Source organism: Haliotis rufescens, unplaced genomic scaffold (genome assembly GCF_023055435.1).
Source record: "Haliotis rufescens isolate VD_foot unplaced genomic scaffold, xgHalRufe1.0.p SCAF_18, whole genome shotgun sequence".
Classification (NCBI taxonomy): Eukaryota; Metazoa; Mollusca; class Gastropoda; order Lepetellida; family Haliotidae; genus Haliotis; species Haliotis rufescens.
In genome coordinates this window covers 14,319,184-14,338,434 of record NW_025963868.1, presented here as the reverse complement: position 1 = coordinate 14,338,434, position 19,251 = coordinate 14,319,184, and the positions used below count along the sequence as shown (strand labels likewise).

Below are 19,251 nucleotides of genomic sequence, written 5' to 3'. Positions count from 1 at the left end.
AATGGATATATAGAAAATATTGAACAAATACAGTCATTCTGCAACACTAACTCAACACAGTCTTCATGGATGTATGTTATTATGTTGTTTGGAAACATCTAGACAGTGTGGTTCAGTGGAGCTAGTCCACAGATAACACAGGGAAAGTTGGACGGAGGGAGTCATGTCCGTTATGTGATTTTTAATTTCTTTGAAATTGTTATATGTGAGTTACATGAAATGAAAGAAAACGAAATGCTGCAACAATACTGGTTACAATAAATTTGTCCAAAAATAATGGTTCCAATAATATCCCTTTTGACATAATACTTTTTTGTAAAACATTTATTTTTGGTAGATGTTTCATGAAGTTGTTTATTGTATCATGTAGAAACAAACCATATCAAATATTACAAATTTGCTGGTCCGAGGTTGTAAGAAACCGTTTCTTTTGTGGCAAAACTCCACACCCTAGTTTAACGTCACCTACGTGAAGTATGACCATGTGTTAATCGTTATTCTCCCAGGATAAAATTGAATGTAAACTCTTTTGTGTTTTCGGGATATGGTGGAAGGAGCATGGACTAGTAGATTCCATGGTTTTGAGTGGGTTGTTATTTTAAATTAAGGAAATCCTCGTTCAAGCCGTCAGAAGAAGTATGGTGCAGACCCAAGCACTGTTTTTAGCTCACCTGACTGTGAGCATATGTTGTGTATCCCCTGTCTGTCTGTCTGTCTGTCTGTCTCAGTCATTAAACGTTTCATTCTGTATTTCAGGCAGGAGGCTGACGTGTGGTAAGAAGATAAACGCCACCATCTGGGAGGTCTCTTTCACATCCGGGGGAGGGGTCAGCCTCTTGTGGACTGGTTCCAACTGTCTGTTGCATGTAGACAGTTGCCCAGTTTTCTAACAGACACAAGCAGTCAGCTATTACTGTTTAAGTGGAATCATTTTGATACTTTTAGCCTCTATTTTGGTTTTAGTTGACATTGTTTTTACAAATGAGGTTCTGTGCCATACAGAGTTATATAGACAGAAGATATTCATCCTCCTGAGGCAAGGGAGATAACTGACTTTAAAAGCCTAGTTTCCACCCCTTCCCGAACTAGGCTGGAATTATGGAGTTATATTTCGACTGGACTAATGAGTCTATGCATTGGCCAATCAAAATCCTGTCACAAAATTGACATCAAACAACATGGCAACAGCCCTGCCGAAAGCATTCAATTGCAGGATTGGCGGAGAGTGTGTACAGTCAACTCGGTGTCGACAGATATTTTCAAAATTGTTTCATTTTTTTAATTAAGGTGCTCATGTGATTTGAGACCCTTAGCAAGTTAAAACCTGTTTTATTGCAATAAAGATCTTTGTTATCGATGGTATTGTCTTGACTGGGCGCCGCGATTTTGCTCGGCAAATGCAAGTGATATGAGAAGTGAAATCTGATTGGTCAGTAGGGAAGAGATAGACGGGACATAACTCATAATAGCCTTTAGTGGCGCTACGATCGAGCCCAGAAATGTCGGCCTAGTTCAGAAAGGAGGGAAACTGGACTTTTGAAGTCAGTTATCTCCCTTGCCTCGGGAAACTTTGAGATATAATACACTGGAGAGCATAGGATGCAGTTTCAAGACTTACTGCCTTTTTTGTGATAAACAGTTTCACCTGTTATCCCAGATATTCGTATAGCAAGGTCAATGAAAGCCCTTCCTCGTTGTTTAGGAATATTTGTTGACATATCTCAACCCCATGTAGCAAACACTTTCAAGTTCCTCACTGCCTTAAAATTATTGTCCTTTTTCTTTTCAAAATAATTTTTCAGTTGATATGATTACATATTTTGTATTTTTCACCAAGCTACAGCCAAAATACATTTCATTGACCTTGAGGTTTCAGACTGAAGTGTTTCCCACCATTGTTATTTTGATTTTGAATGATTCATCTGCCTATGTGCTGTCTTGTGTCAATGGAGGGACTTGTAATTAGTCATGTTCTGGACATTGTCAATAACCATGTCCTTACAAAGATGGCTGCCTTACTAGAATAGTGTATCTCAGTATGAAGACAGCTTCAATTAGGGGATAAACATACGGTGTTTTCACTGTAGAGCTAGGTTACCTGTAGATTTAGCCACACTGAATTGGATTTGGAACGGAATGCGCCGTCCAGTCAACTGTTTCAATCAAAGGGGGTTTATTGTTATTTGATACCCCTGTTTGACTATTGAGTATTTTTCATATTAAAGGTAGAATATATGTTCACAGCTCTTTTTATTTAGCAGCTCTGTGAAAACAGATTGATGCTCATCATGCTCATGATGTTAATCACTGGATTGTCTGGTCCAGATTCGATTATTTACAGACCACCGTCACATAGCTGGAATATTGCTGAGTGTGGCGTTAAACAACAAACAAACAAACAAACCATAAAGTAGATATAATGGAAGTCAGGATTCAGCTAACAGTGGTGTTCAGTTGGATTAAAGGGCGGTGGGGTACCTAGTGGTTTAAGTGTTCACACGTTACGTCGAAGGCCTGGGTTTGATTCCCCACATGGGTAGAATGTGTGAAGCCTATTTCTTGTGTCCCCTGCCATAATTGTTGAAATACTGCTACAGTGGCATAAAATCATACTCACTCACTCAGCTGGAATATTTGATAAAAGGAAGTCTTCGGGACAGCTCCTGAATATAACATGCCTCACGGAGACGTGTTGAGGCTCTCCATAATATTATTTAATGTTAGGAATAATGGTTTGTATGAGGTTAAGGAAAGATGTTTGTGATACATTGGTGCTTTCTGAGTGCACATTATTATGTCAAAGTTCTTTCTTTATGATGAATCCTTAAATTTGAGTGATATAGTTCCTTAAATTAAAGAACCAGTTTCCTGCTGTGTCATGGACTGACCATTATATATTGGAGGGAGACGATGTTCAACCTGTTCAATAAAAGTATTATTTTGTAAATGTTATGACAGTTACATTTTTAGAATGAGACACTGTGACAAAATATTTGGTACATTAGCCATTCCTCTCATCTGGCTATGTTTTAGTGATCACAGAATTGTGGTTAAATGAATTTGGGAATTGCTGTTTCAATGTCCTCCGCCCGAAAAGATACAGTGGTCTGCCTCTGAATATAATCTTATGCATGTCAGAGAGTCAGTCTTACTGTTTTTAATCGATCTGATGACAGGTCAGTGAGATATATATGTATTATTATGTGATCGTTGAATATCCACATGTTGTCAGTTGATGTCACGTTTGATGTTGTTGCTAACTAGAAAACATCTTGTAAGTGGGATCATACTTTCAACTTCCTCCAATACACATATTGAGTTAATTAATTAATCAGCGTCAGATGTGATTAGTAGGGGTGTGGAAATATTAAAATTCTGAACTTTTTACCAAAAGGAATTTGGGAAGGTGGAAGTGATACTAGTTCAAGACCGATGTTGAAAAAGGTGCTTTTGACAAGATTGTTTGTGACTTTAGTGTTGATGATGATGATGATGATGATGATGATGATCCTATTGATAGATTGTTGACATTGTTTTGCAATTTCAAACTTGATGTTTGTAATTTATGATGCATAATTAATATTTCATATCTAGATGTTTTTTTATGTCGCTTGCGTATTTTAATGACCTCTCCCACGTTTCTGCGGGTTCATATGGGAGACTACCAGGCTGACACTGGGTTGAAGGGCACACACTATTTGTGTGCTGCATTCAGACTACACAGCATGTGTAGGCATTCACTCACACAAAAAGAATGATGGCTCTTTCTTTAAGGCACATAATCCTTTAATGACACTTTTTAAATTGGATTAAGGCTTGGAGTAAAAGATTTGATTATCTTGATATTTGCATTAAGTTGAGTTTTCTGTTAAATGTCTGTTGATGGTTCTTTGAGATAGATTCATTCTAGTCACTGCTTTAAGATATACATTTTTCACCCTGAAAACAAGAGCCAAACAATTCTTTATTGACATTATTTTACACAAAATGCAGAATGCTCAGTGAACAAGTGTTTTGTTGTAAAACAAAGTATTTTTTCCAGGATTTTCGGGAGGAGAGTTAATTTTTCAAAAGAATCTCAGACATTTATGTGAAACAAACTTAAGCTTTTTATCATATCAAAATTATTGTATTTCACGGAAAAAGTGTATTATGATCATTGTTCCTTTTTTGTGGTGAACAATGCCTTGTGGTATGTATCGGACAAGAGCTTGGTAATTTCAGCCTTAGTGATGAAGATGAAGTGAGCTGTGTGTTAAAAGCTGCAACGTTTTACCATCAGTATTGTGTGAGTTCCCAACGGAATGTTTTCTCATCAGCATTTATTGTACATGTGCACATGTTAAGTTTTCATTCTTTTGTAGTCAATTTTCAATTTGTTCAACAAGATCATGTCTTCTATTCCAAGTAGAAAACTGGTGTTTGGTATCTTGAATATTTTAATTCAAATCACTGCTTACTGTTGCTCTTTTTCATTATTTTGTTAAGTATTTACAATTGTCACATTTAAATGCAATGCTCACTTGTAATTAGCTCCAAGCATGCAATGAGATTGTTTTGCTCAGTGACAAGTCTACAACAAACAGTTCATAAGATGTTCAAGGATGATGGATGAAGAAATGTATTTATGATTCTTCACCTGCTGGAGCCTGCCTCTGAGAGGAGGTTGGTTTGTGTGATACAGTTGAATAGTTGTGTTCATACTTAAAGGAACTGGACTGGGGTGAACTAAATTAGTTCATGTGTTATGGTTCTCTATGTTTTATTTCATATGTTTCGAGGGCGCCTATACTGTGTCTCACCTTGGAGGAAAAGTTAGCGATATGTGCAAAGTAGATGTTACTCTGAAAACATTTAAAAGGAAAACTAGTATATTTTGGATAGACATCCCTGGAAGCTGGTTGCCCTGTTGTGTCATCATACCCAGACCATATTGATTGCATTGTCACAATGGCTGGTCCTCGGTTGACATGCTGTCTCACCATGGGGGGTGAGGGTCGGAGTAGGTCCCCAGCCATATGTTGCCAGGCTTTCTCCATGGGGGTGAGGGTCGGAGTAGGTCCCCAGCCATATGTTGCCAGGCTCTCTCCATGGGGGTGAGGGTCGGAGTACGTCCCCAGTCACATGTTGCCGGGCTCTCTCCATGCTGGTTGAGGGTCGGAGTAGGTCCCCAGCCACATGTTGCCAGGCTCTCTCCATGGGGGGTGAGGGTCGGAGTACGTCCCCAGCCATATGTTGCCAGGCTCTCTCCATGCTGGTTGAGGGTCGGAGTAGGTCCCCAGTCACATGTTGCCGGGCTCTCTCCATGCTGGTTGAGGGTCGGAGTAGGTCCCCAGCCATATGTTGCCGGGCTCTCTCCATGCTGGTTGAGGGTCGGAGTAGGTCCCCAGCCATATGTTGCCAGGCTCTCTCCATGCTGGTTGAGGGTCGGAGTAGGTCCCCAGCCATATGTTGCCAGGCTCTCTCCATGGGGGGTGAGGGTCGGAGTAGGTCCCCAGCCATATGTTGCCAGGCTCTCTCCATGGGGGTGAGGGTCGGAGTACGTCCCCAGTCACATGTTGCCGGGCTCTCTCCATGCTGGTTGAGGGTCGGAGTAGGTCCCCAGCCACATGTTGCCAGGCTCTCTCCATGGGGGGTGAGGGTCGGAGTAGGTCCCCAGCCACATGTTGCCGGGCTCTCTCCATGTGGGGTGAGGGTCGGAGTAGGTCCCCAGCCACATGTTGCCAGGCTTATGCCGTAGTGGGTGACCTCCCTGTTTATCATACAGTGCCAAATGACTTGCATCCATGTGTATTCCATTCACCCGCCCCCTATTACCGACCCTACTCGAGTACCTGCTGTAGGCCTTATGAGATGGGTACAAATTGTCTTACCGGTATTGAGAATTGTTTGAACCGAGCCCTGGCAAAAGTATCATGCACGTATAAAACGATCTGGTGACATATACACTGAAGTTGACTGAAGCTTTATCTTTATTCAAACAAATAAAAGTCAGAAGAAATGTGTGCTTTGTCAGAAAGAAATGTGAACATTAGTGACTTGTGGTTTAACCATGGAGTTCTTGATTATTTTTGTCATTGAACAATATATCACATGACGATCCACGGGTCCAGGTAGTAATGCAGGTACCCGGTTCCTACTCAGTATCCACCCGACCTGAGTACCCAAGTTACCCATCTCAGCCCTAATTGTCATGTGTAGGAGGCACATTGGGAAACCCCTTCTAAATTTATTAGGAATGTTAGTTTATAGTTATTGAGAACAAAGGCATCATATTGATGTGAGGAGCTTCAAGCAAGTTCAAGCTGGGATATCTCATTTGCATATTTACCACCTCATGGTACCAAGGTTCTGGGATTGGTTTGCTGTCTCTGGAACACAAGCCTTTATATGATCAACCCATTTCAGACAAGGCAGAAACATTTCAGCAATGCTCAGTGGACAGTACATGGGCTTGATTTGCTAAATAAGAATGGCCATATTCAGTGCTGGCCGTGTTAACATGCTGTATTCAGTGCTTTTGTTCATATTTTCTCGTGTTTGTATATTTGCTTTTTTTAATGTGTTTTTTACTGCTATCTCATGACAACTTTCTTGTAAGGAACATTGATTGTGCATGAATTTCATGTCATGTTCTCCTGATCAGTATTAGTTTTGCATGTGCCATAGTGAGGTTTTTATCTACATTGTTTACGGAAAATTTCTTTCAAAATCACAAGTAAACTAAAACAAAAATGTCTTTTTGGTCACTTAAAATCTTTAGGTAGGGTGAATTAAGACAATTACCCCTATAAGCTACTTGAGTTTTCCTTGAATTTTTACTTCAAGAGTTACCTCCCTTCCCATGATGCTACTTTAGATTTCTCATTGATATTTTGTGAACAGATTCAGAATATAATCAGATATTCTATATTGTAGAGCGTAGACAAAGTAGTGTTAAAACACTGTCCTAAATATTGACCCAAACTACCAACCAATTGTTTTTTAATGATGAAGAAAGGTCTCTTGGTTGAGAATACCATCAGCTCTGTAGTGCTAGGATTGAGAAGGAAACTCCAGATATTTAAATCTGCAGGGGATGTTCGTACACGATGCAGTGTTATGTAATTGCAATTTGATACCTCTGGTTAACCCAACAATTTTAATCATAATACAAGCTCATCATCCATAGCTGTCTACTCCAAATGTTGTTATGAGTGAGATCTATATTAGCCAGGGTCCAGGGCCAAGCCTTGGTGGGGGGGTCTAAGCAGGCGAACCCCGGAAACGAAAAGGATATGAACTATCTTGCCCAGGATTTTGAGCCCTCTGGTTGAAAGTATTTTGGTATATTGTCTAAAAAGAGATGAGAAAGAATGACAAAAGCTCAAGTACCATCGGTGATGTATGTATTGCAGACTATTTTGTCCTGTACTACAAATATTATTCTTTCTTACAGTGCATGTTACTTGCAGTGTCAAGATATTTGATGATAAAACTTTAACTTTACTAATGTAGACCAATGACATTTACAGTCATGAAGTGTGTCTCACGGCAAGTGTGTGAGAGTTGACAGGTATTCATCCCAGAGTCTTTTTCGGATACCTCATCATAATGTAGGTATTCCAGCTATCACAATGATATAATATGTCAAATACTAACAACTGGTCCAGCAGGTTAACTGTTTTAAACAACCCCATATTGACTTAAACCACCACCTGTAGTTATATAAGAGGTGTCGCCGGTGGCCTAGTGGGCTAAGTGCTCCAGTTTGTTACATTCCTCACTTGCCGGGGTGTGCCGTTCTGGGTTTGTAGCCCAGTTTCACCTGTTTACAATCCTTGGTTTGTCCACGCCATGCCCATTTTTGTGCATTTCAGCCAAATCTAAGTTTCCAAGACCTGGTCCACTTTTGTTTACTTCACATTCCCAAGAAGCCGATAAAATTGAAATAATGTTAATAGCAGTGAATCCATTCATCCAGACTACAGATATAGAGAATCTCTCCGGGTGTCTGTTGATATCAAATAGATCAACAGGTGTCAAAAAAAGTTAAAACTGCACGGCTTGCTGACGACTTTATAAACTTTTCCGACAAGTGTTGATATATTTGATGTCAAAAGACACTCTGTGAGATTTTATCTGAGCCCTGCTATTTATTGTCCAACATCATACTGTCAGCTTCAATTGACAGGTATTGTTGTTGCTTTTCAATGCTTTATTAATTGACCATTCAGATTTGACGTAAGTGACCAATCAGATTTGACCTAGGTGACCAATTAGATTAATTTGGTTCATAACACGTAATGCTTTTAACCTACAGGTGGAGGAGTGGTACAAAGTAGAACAGATCAAACTATATTTCAGTCACGACAACATGTCCATGTTTACGAAAGTAAATAAAATGGCAACATTTTGAAAGATTGCTTTGGATGATAAAGAGCATAACAAGTAGCTCTGCTGATGTTAGTTTTGCTGAGGGCAATTTTACATCACAAACAAAGTTTGTGTAGTTCTCTATATAGTTTTATACCAAAGACAAATGAGTGGCATATATATATTGTCATCCAATTGCAGCCTATGAGAAATCGGACACCCCGTCTACTTGTTTTGGTGGACAGGACCCCGGTCAGCAATCCTATTTTACCAACTGGTCCCACATTTTGGAAATGCAGTCAAAACAGTTTCTGCTCAGACAATGAATGTTGGATAATTTGGTGCTTGGTATCAGTGTGTTTATTTCAGTCTTTTGTATGTTGCAAATTTCATTGTGTTCTAAAGGCCAAATTTAGTCTCTCATCTTGATATTTCTGGCTAAAAATGAATCCTATAACCATAAGAGTAGTTTTGTAACCAACTAATTGTTGTTGTTTTTTAAAGATATTAAGTTTGACAATTAATAGTTGTTAGTCAAAGAGTTTGAAGCAGGTATATCGAGTTTTCTCCTTTTTTTTAGATGATATAATTTTCTTGCAGTTGTCTTGACAATACTTCTCTGCTTGTCCCTATTCATTCATTTCCCATCATTGTTTACCCAGGAATGAATAATTGAGGTTTTCAGCATGACGTGCTTTTCATAATAATCTCTAGTGGCGTACACCATGTCGTCATATTTCCCAAAGTATAAATCCCAGTTTGGCAATTTAGAAAAAGGAAATGATTTGATTACATCATGCGTAGTTGTACCTGCTGTAGGTTATGTACTGCTGCCAACTATATGAAAGTGCTGTATTTATCAAAAATAAACTTAAAATACTGGACATTTGAAGAAAGATGTCTTATGTCAATGGCAAGCTGTGTATATTTCCAGCAGACGTCAACTTGATCAGGTACTTGGATGAGGAGTACGGTAGGTTCCTTTCCTCAAGCTTGCTGTGCACCATCTTCCCGAGGCAATTTAATCATGTATGCTCTTATTGTTGCTCTTAATCCTCTACTGTTAATCCTCCACCTACTATATATATTCTGTACAATGTCCCTCATTCAGTCTTGCTTGACAACGGTATGAGGATCTATACCAAAACGTCGCTTTTTACAATATTTAAGAAGTTATTATCCCTAAATTATGTGTACTTTGGCAAGAGTGTCCACAAGCCTACTTATCAAAGTCTAGTTTCCACCCTTGCCACACCAAGCCAACTTTCCTGTGCTAAGTATGATTGCACTATCCCACATATTGATAGTCCAATCAGAGGACATTTCATAAATTCAACATCCGGGTTCCGAAAACATGGCTGCTGACATATAGCTTGTTGAATTTGCCTTGAAGCTCTTTCAACGATTAAGCAAAGACAAGTGTTTCCAAGTTTTAAATCAGTTCACCCATGTACTGTGCTTGTAAGTGCTGCGATGATGAGAACAGTCATTAAACACAACTGGTATAGATTCGTTTGAAAGTGATTTATTGCTGCCTGTCTTTGTTGACACTAATATTTTTTTTCCATCTGTTTGTCTCTCGGGGGCACGGGTGGCCCAGTTGTCTAAGGCGCTGCGATTCGCTGTGCAGAGTTGCGTCCCTTGGCACGCCAGAAACCTATGATTGTGGGTTCGGATCCCGGTTCTCCCCGATTATGTTTCTAGGTTTGTCACCACCATACCCGTGCTCGTGGGTTTCACCGAAGTGTCAAACGTCTGAGACCTGCATCACTTCGGGCTTTCCTCCAACATTAAGCTGACACGCCGTGATATAACTGGAATACTGTTAAAAGCGGCGTTAAACCCAATGCTTGTTATCAAAGCGACCTGGTCATTGTCTGTTGTAGTCGCGATCATTGTGAAGCCACACGAGTTAAGAATAGCGATCTGATTGGAAGTCTCACATTCATTCGAGATCTTCGTGAGGTAATGCCATGATTGAGCCAAGAAAGTAAGGCAAGGGTAGAAACTAAGCTTTGATATAGGATACTGGACATGCTTTCCTCTAGTCACGACACAGGTTGGTCACAACACATGTTGGTCACGACACAGGTTGGTCACGACACAGGTTGACAAAGGTTGGTCACGACACAGGTTGGTCACGACACAGGTTGGTCACGACACAGGTTGACAAAAGTTGGTCACGACACAGGTTGAAAATTATATTCTTGTCACAGAACTGCCGTTTTATTTTTTTTCGCACAAGTGATCAAATTTTGTTCAAACATTGATGAAACTAAAACATTTTGGATAATAGTTACAAGGCAGTCAAGTCTCCTTTGGTATGAACTGTCATGTTAAAGTTGGTCAGAGGCTGCTTATGAAGATTACCTACTGATTTGGTGGAGAATTTGGTCAGCGGTCTTATTGGAATAGTATACTTTATATAGCAAATATAGTAGAGGATTCATTCAACAAACAAATTATTAGAATATCTAGACATAGATAGCAACTGGTGAAGTATTGAACATTACCCGTTTGGGTTAAAAGATCAACTGAAAAACTTTCCAATAAAATATTCACTTTAGTTGATCTAAAAAATACTGCATGGGCACGCCGAAAACCTGGATTTGATTCCCTACATGGGTACAGTGTGTACAGCCCATTTGTGGTGTCCTTGACATGATATTACTGGAATAGTGGCTTTGTTCAAAGTATGCCTCTGTTCACCAGCAGTGAATGGGTACCCGGTAGGATGAGATGGTAATGTGACTGTAAACCTTCTCGCGCCTCACCGACTGCTTGGATCGAATACTCCCCAGATGTTGAGTTCACACTGATCCCATGACTCGGGTAATAATGGTCATTCCTATTATGTTGGTTACGAAAACTAAGAGACTCAATTCAGCCGTTCCTTTACTTTTGTAAGAACTGTGAACCTTGGTTCACAAATTGTACAAGATCCTGGGTATTCAATGTCATGATGGTGAAATATGGCAAATCCAAGTAGGAACATTTCCAGCTAGTCCGGCAGATGACAACTATGTTTGCCTTGACCAACAGTGACATAACTAGCATTAGGTTAGCAGGCCAGCAGATTATTTCATAAACTGCATGGAAGATATATGAACATAAAAAACTTGGGCCAGTTTGCAATATTACTGTAACCTGTAGATGGTGTTTTTGTATTATGGCTTATACCATGTACTAGTATCCTAATTGAATGTGTTGTAATACCATATATATATGTATAATTAATATCATGTAACCCATTGATGATACTGGCCTTATGTTTTAATATGTATTGTGCTTTCTTTGGACCTGCTGTTTGTACAAGCTTTTTAATGCTCTGCTTCTAATAAAAAAGAAAAACCATCAGTCCAGAGTTGATTTTGTCTTACAGTTAGCCATGGTCTTGCTGCAGGGACTCTTGCTGATCCGGGAATAAGACAAGCTCACTCCGCTCTATCCCACTCCACTCCACTCATTTACACACCACACCACACCACACCACACCACACCACACCACACCACACACCACACTCATTAGACTTTCACTCACTCACTACTCACTCATCAGACTCAATCTCTCATTAGACTCACTCACGCATTAGACCATCACTCACTCATTAGACTCACTCACGCATTAGACCATCACTCACTCATTAGACTCACTCACTCATTAGGCTCACTCATGCATTAGGCTCACTCACGCATTAGACCATCACTCACTCCTTAGACTCACTCACTCATAAGGCTAAATCACGCATTAGGCTCACTCACGCATTAGACCATCACTCACTCATTAGACTCACTAACGCATTTGACCATCACTCACTCACTAGACTCACACAGACCATCACTCACTCATTAGACTCACTCACGCATTAGACCATCACTCACTCATTAGACTCACTCACGCATTAGACCATCACTCACTCCTTAGACTCACTCATTAGACTCACTCACTCATTGGACTCACTCACTCATTGGACTCACTCACTCATTGGACTCACTCAATCATTAGACTCACTCACTCATTGGACTCACTCACTCATTAGACTCACTCATTAGACCATCACTCACTCATTAGACCTTCACTCACTCATTAGACTCATTCATTAGACTCACTCACTCATTAGACAAATTCATTAGACTCACTCATTAGACTCACTCACTCATTAGACCACTCATTAGACTCACTCACTCATTAGACTCACTCACTCATTTGACTCACTCACTCATTAGACTCACTCACTCATTAGACTCACTCACTCATTGGACTCACTCACTCATTAGACTCACTCACTCATTAGACTCACTCACTCATTAGACTCACTCACTCATTAGACTCACTCACTCATTAGACTCACTCACTCATTTGACTCACTCACTCATTAGACTCACTCAGTCAGTAGACTCACTCACTTATTAGACTTACTCATTAGACTCACTTACTCATTAGACTCACTCAGTCAGTAGACTCACTCACTTATTAGACTTACTCATTAGACTCACTCACTCATTAGACTCACTCACTCATTAGACTCACTCACTCATTAGACTCACTCACTCATTTGACTCACTCACTCATTAGACTCACTCAGTCAGTAGACTCACTCACTTATTAGACTTACTCATTAGACTCACTCACTCATTAGACTCACTCACTCATTAGACTCACTCACTCATTAGACTCACTCACTCATTTGACTCACTCACTCATTAGACTCACTCAGTCAGTAGACTCACTCACTTATTAGACTTACTCATTAGACTCACTCACTCATTAGACTTACTCATTAGACTCACTTACTCATTAGACTCAGTCAGTAGACACACTCACTCATTAGACTCGCTCACTCATTAGACTCACTTACTCATTGGACTCACTTTGTCATTAGACTCACTCACTCATTAGACTCACTCACTCATTAGACTCACTCACTTATTAGACTCACTCACTCATTAGACTCACTTACTCACTCATTAGACTTTCTCATTAGACTCACTCATTACACTCAATCAATCATCAGACTCAATCACTCACTCACTAGACTCACTTACTAATTAGACTCAATTGACTTACTAGACTCACTCACTCATTACACTCATTAGATTCACTAGACTCATTCATTAGACTCACGCACTCATTAGACTCACTTGCTCATTAGACTCGCTCACTCATTATACTCTCACTCATTAGACTCACTCGTTAAGACCATCACTCCCTCATTAGACTCACTCACTCACTAGACTCATTAGACTCACTCATTACACTCACTCATTAGACTCACTCACTCATTACACTCACTCACTCATTAGACTCACTCACTCATTAGACCATCACTCACTTATTAGACTCACTCACTCATTAGACTCACTCACTCATTAGACTCACTCACTCACTAGACTCACTCATTAGACTCACTCATTAGACTCACTCACTCACTCATTAGACTCAGTTACTAATTAGACTCACTCATTAGACTCGTTCACTCATTAGACTCACACATTAGACCATCACTCACTCATTAGACTCACTCACGCATTAGACCATCACTCACTCCTTAGACTCACTCATTAGACTCACTCACTCATTGGACTCACTCACTCATTGGACTCACTCACTCATTGGACTCACTCAATCATTAGACTCACTCACTCATTGGTCTCACTCATAAGACTCACTCATTCATTAGACTCACTCACTCATTGGACTCACTCACTCATTGGACTCACTCAATCATTAGACTCACTCACTCATTGGACTCACTCATTAGACTCACTCATTAGACCATCACTCACTCATTAGACCTTCACTCACTCATTAGACTCATTCATTAGACTCACTCACTCATTAGACAAATTCATTAGACTCACTCATTAGACTCACTCACTCATTAGACCATCACTCATTAGACTCACTCACTCATTAGACTCACTCACTCATTTGACTCACTCACTCATTAGACTCACTCACTCATTAGACTCACTCATTAGACTCACTCATTAGACTCACTCAGTCAGTAGACTCACTCACTCATTAGACTCGCTCACTCATTAGACTCACTTACTCATTGGACTCACTTTGTCATTAGACTCACTCACTCATTAGACTCACTCACTCATTAGACTCACTCACTTATTAGACTCACTCACTCATTAGACTCACTTACTCACTCATTAGACTTACTCATTAGACTCACTCATTACACTCAATCAATCATCAGACTCAATCACTCACTCACTAGACTCACTTACTAATTAGACTCAATTGACTTACTAGACTCACTCACTCATTACACTCATTAGATTCACTAGACTCATTCATTAGACTCACACACTCATTAGACTCACTTGCTCATTAGACTCGCTCACTTATGATACTCTCACTCATTAGACTCACTCGTTAAGATCATCACTCCCTCATTAGACTCACTCACTCACTAGACTCATTAGACTCACTCATTACACTCACTCATTAGACTCACTCACTCATTAGACTCACTCACTCACTCATTAGACTCACTCACTCATTAGACTCACTCACTCATTAGACTCACTCACGCATTAGACCATCACTCACTCATTAGACTCACTCACGCATTAGACCATCACTCACTCCTTAGACTCACTCATTTGACTCACTCACTCATTGGACTCACTCACTCATTGGACTCACTCACTCATTGGACTCACTCAATCATTAGACTCACTCACTCATTGGACTCACTCACTCATTAGACTCACTCATTAGACCATCACTCACTCATTAGACCTTCACTCACTCATTAGACTCATTCATTAGACTCACTCACTCATTAGACAAATTCATTAGACTCACTCATTAGACTCACTCACTCATTAGACCACTCATTAGACTCACTCACTCATTAGACTCACTCACTCATTTGACTCACTCACTCATTAGACTCACTCACTCATTAGACTCACTTACTCATTAGACTCACTTACTCATTAGACTCACTCAGTCAGTAGACACACTCACTCATTAGACTCGCTCACTCATTAGACTCACTTACTCATTGGACTCACTTTGTCATTAGACTCACTCACTCATTAGACTCACTCACTCATTAGACTCACTCACTTATTAGACTCACTCACTCATTAGACTCACTTACTCACTCATTAGACTTTCTCATTAGACTCACTCATTACACTCAATCAATCATCAGACTCAATCACTCACTCACTAGACTCACTTACTAATTAGACTCAATTGACTTACTAGACTCACTCACTCATTACACTCATTAGATTCACTAGACTCATTCATTAGACTCACACACTCATTAGACTCACTTGCTCATTAGACTCGCTCACTCATTACACTCTCACTCATTAGACTCACTCGTTAAGACCATCACTCCCTCATTAGACTCACTCACTCACTAGACTCATTAGATTCACTCATTACACTCACTCATTAGACTCACTCACTCATTACACTCACTCACTCATTAGACTCACTCACTCATTAGACCATCACTCACTTATTAGACTCACTCACTCATTAGACTCACTCACTCATTAGACTCACTCACTCACTAGACTCACTCATTAGACTCACTCATTAGACTCACTCACTCACTCATTAGACTCAGTTACTAATTAGACTCACTCATTAGACTCGTTCACTCATTAGACTCACACATTAGACCATCACTCACTCATTAGACTCACTCACGCATTAGACCATCACTCACTCCTTAGACTCACTCATTAGACTCACTCACTCATTGGACTCACTCACTCATTGGACTCACTCACTCATTGGACTCACTCACTCATTAGACTCACTCACTCATTGGTCTCACTCATAAGACTCACTCATTCATTAGACTCACTCACTCATTGGACTCACTCACTCATTGGACTCACTCAATCATTAGACTCACTCAATCATTGGACTCACTCATTAGACTCACTCATTAGACCATCACTCACTCATTAGACCTTCACTCACTCATTAGACTCATTCATTAGACTCACTCACTCATTAGACAAATTCATTAGACTCACTCATTAGACTCACTCACTCATTAGACCATCACTCATTAGACTCACTCACTCATTAGACTCACTCACTCATTTGACTCACTCACTCATTAGACTCACTCACTCATTAGACTCACTCATTAGACTCACTCATTAGACTCACTCAGTCAGTAGACTCACTCACTCATTAGACTCGCTCACTCATTAGACTCACTTACTCATTGGACTCACTTTGTCATTAGACTCACTCACTCATTAGACTCACTCACTCATTAGACTCACTCACTTATTAGACTCACTCACTCATTAGACTCACTTACTCACTCATTAGACTTACTCATTAGACTCACTCATTACACTCAATCAATCATCAGACTCAATCACTCACTCACTAGACTCACTTACTAATTAGACTCAATTGACTTACTAGACTCACTCACTCATTACACTCATTAGATTCACTAGACTCATTCATTAGACTCACACACTCATTAGACTCACTTGCTCATTAGACTCGCTCACTTATGATACTCTCACTCATTAGACTCACTCGTTAAGATCATCACTCCCTCATTAGACTCACTCACTCACTAGACTCATTAGACTCACTCATTACACTCACTCATTAGACTCACTCACTCATTAGACTCACTCACTCACTCATTAGACTCACTCACTCATTAGACTCACTCACTCATTAGACTCACTCACGCATTAGACCATCACTCACTCATTAGACTCACTCACGCATTAGACCATCACTCACTCCTTAGACTCACTCATTAGACTCACTCACTCATTGGACTCACTCACTCATTGGACTCACTCACTCATTGGACTCACTCAATCATTAGACTCACTCACTCATTGGACTCACTCACTCATTAGACTCACTCATTAGACCATCACTCACTCATTAGACCTTCACTCACTCATTAGACTCATTCATTAGACTCACTCACTCATTAGACAAATTCATTAGACTCACTCATTAGACTCACTCACTCATTAGACCACTCATTAGACTCACTCACTCATTAGACTCACTCACTCATTTGACTCACTCACTCATTAGACTCACTCACTCATTAGACTCACTTACTCATTAGACTCACTTACTCATTAGACTCACTCAGTCAGTAGACACACTCACTCATTAGACTCGCTCACTCATTAGACTCACTTACTCATTGGACTCACTTTGTCATTAGACTCACTCACTCATTAGACTCACTCACTCATTAGACTCACTCACTTATTAGACTCACTCACTCATTAGACTCACTTACTCACTCATTAGACTTACTCATTAGACTCACTCATTACACTCAATCAATCATCAGACTCAATCACTCACTCACTAGACTCACTTACTAATTAGACTCAATTGACTTTCTAGACTCACTCACTCATTACACTCATTAGATTCACTAGACTCATTCATTAGACTCACACACTCATTAGACTCACTTGCTCATTAGACTCGCTCACTCATTATACTCTCACTCATTAGACTCACTCGTTAAGACCATCACTCCCTCATTAGACTCACTCACTCACTAGACTCATTAGATTCACTCATTACACTCACTCATTAGACTCACTCACTCATTACACTCACTCACTCATTAGACTCACTCACTCATTAGACCATCACTCACTTATTAGACTCACTCACTCATTAGACTCACTCACTCATTAGACTCACTCACTCACTAGACTCACTCATTAGACTCACTCATTAGACTCACTCACTCACTCATTAGACTCAGTTACTAATTAGACTCACTCATTAGACTCGTTCACTCATTAGACTCACACATTAGACCATCACTCACTCATTAGACTCACTCACGCATTAGACCATCACTCACTCCTTAGACTCACTCATTAGACTCACTCACTCATTGGACTCACTCACTCATTGGACTCACTCACTCATTGGACTCACTCAATCATTAGACTCACTCACTCATTGGTCTCACTCATAAGACTCACTCATTCATTAGACTCACTCACTCATTGGACTCACTCACTCATTGGACTCACTCAATCATTAGACTCACTCACTCATTGGACTCACTCATTAGACTCACTCATTAGACCATCACTCACTCATTAGACCTTCACTCACTCATTAGACTCATTCATTAGACTCACTCACTCATTAGACAAATTCATTAGACTCACTCATTAGACTCACTCACTCATTAGACCATCACTCATTAGACTCACTCACTCATTAGACTCACTCACTCATTTGACTCACTCACTCATTAGACTCACTCACTCATTAGACTCACTCATTAGACTCACCCATTAGACTCACTCAGTCAGTAGACTCACTCACTCATTAGACTCGCTCACTCATTAGACTCACTTACTCATTGGACTCGCTTTGTCATTAGACTCACTCACTCATTAGACTCACTCACTCATTAGACTCACTCACTTATTAGACTCACTCACTCATTAGACTCACTTACTCACTCATTAGACTTACTCATTAGACTCACTCATTACACTCAATCAATCATCAGACTCAATCACTCACTCACTAGACTCACTTACTAATTAGACTCAATTGACTTACTAGACTCACTCACTCATTACACTCATTAGATTCACTAGACTCATTCATTAGACTCACACACTCATTAGACTCACTTGCTCATTAGACTCGCTCACTTATGATACTCTCACTCATTAGACTCACTCGTTAAGATCATCACTCCCTCATTAGACTCACTCACTCACTAGACTCATTAGACTCACTCATTACACTCACTCATTAGACTCACTCACTCATTAGACCATCACTCACTCATTAGACTCACTCACTCATTAGACTCACTCACTCACTAGACTCACTCATTAGACTCACTCATTAGA

General features: G+C 40.0%; 1 protein-coding gene across 1 annotated transcript in view; it reads left to right on the top strand.

The window, feature by feature from the left end:
• LOC124112992 overlaps nucleotides 1-11,712 on the top strand; it is a 42,791-nt gene extending 31,079 nt beyond the window's left edge. The window contains exon 10 of the mRNA XM_048398271.1: nucleotides 757-11,712. The gene's annotated coding sequence lies outside the window, so the exon portion shown is untranslated. The remainder of the gene's footprint in view (nucleotides 1-756) is intronic.
• The last annotated feature ends 7,539 nt before the right edge of the window (nucleotides 11,713-19,251 follow it).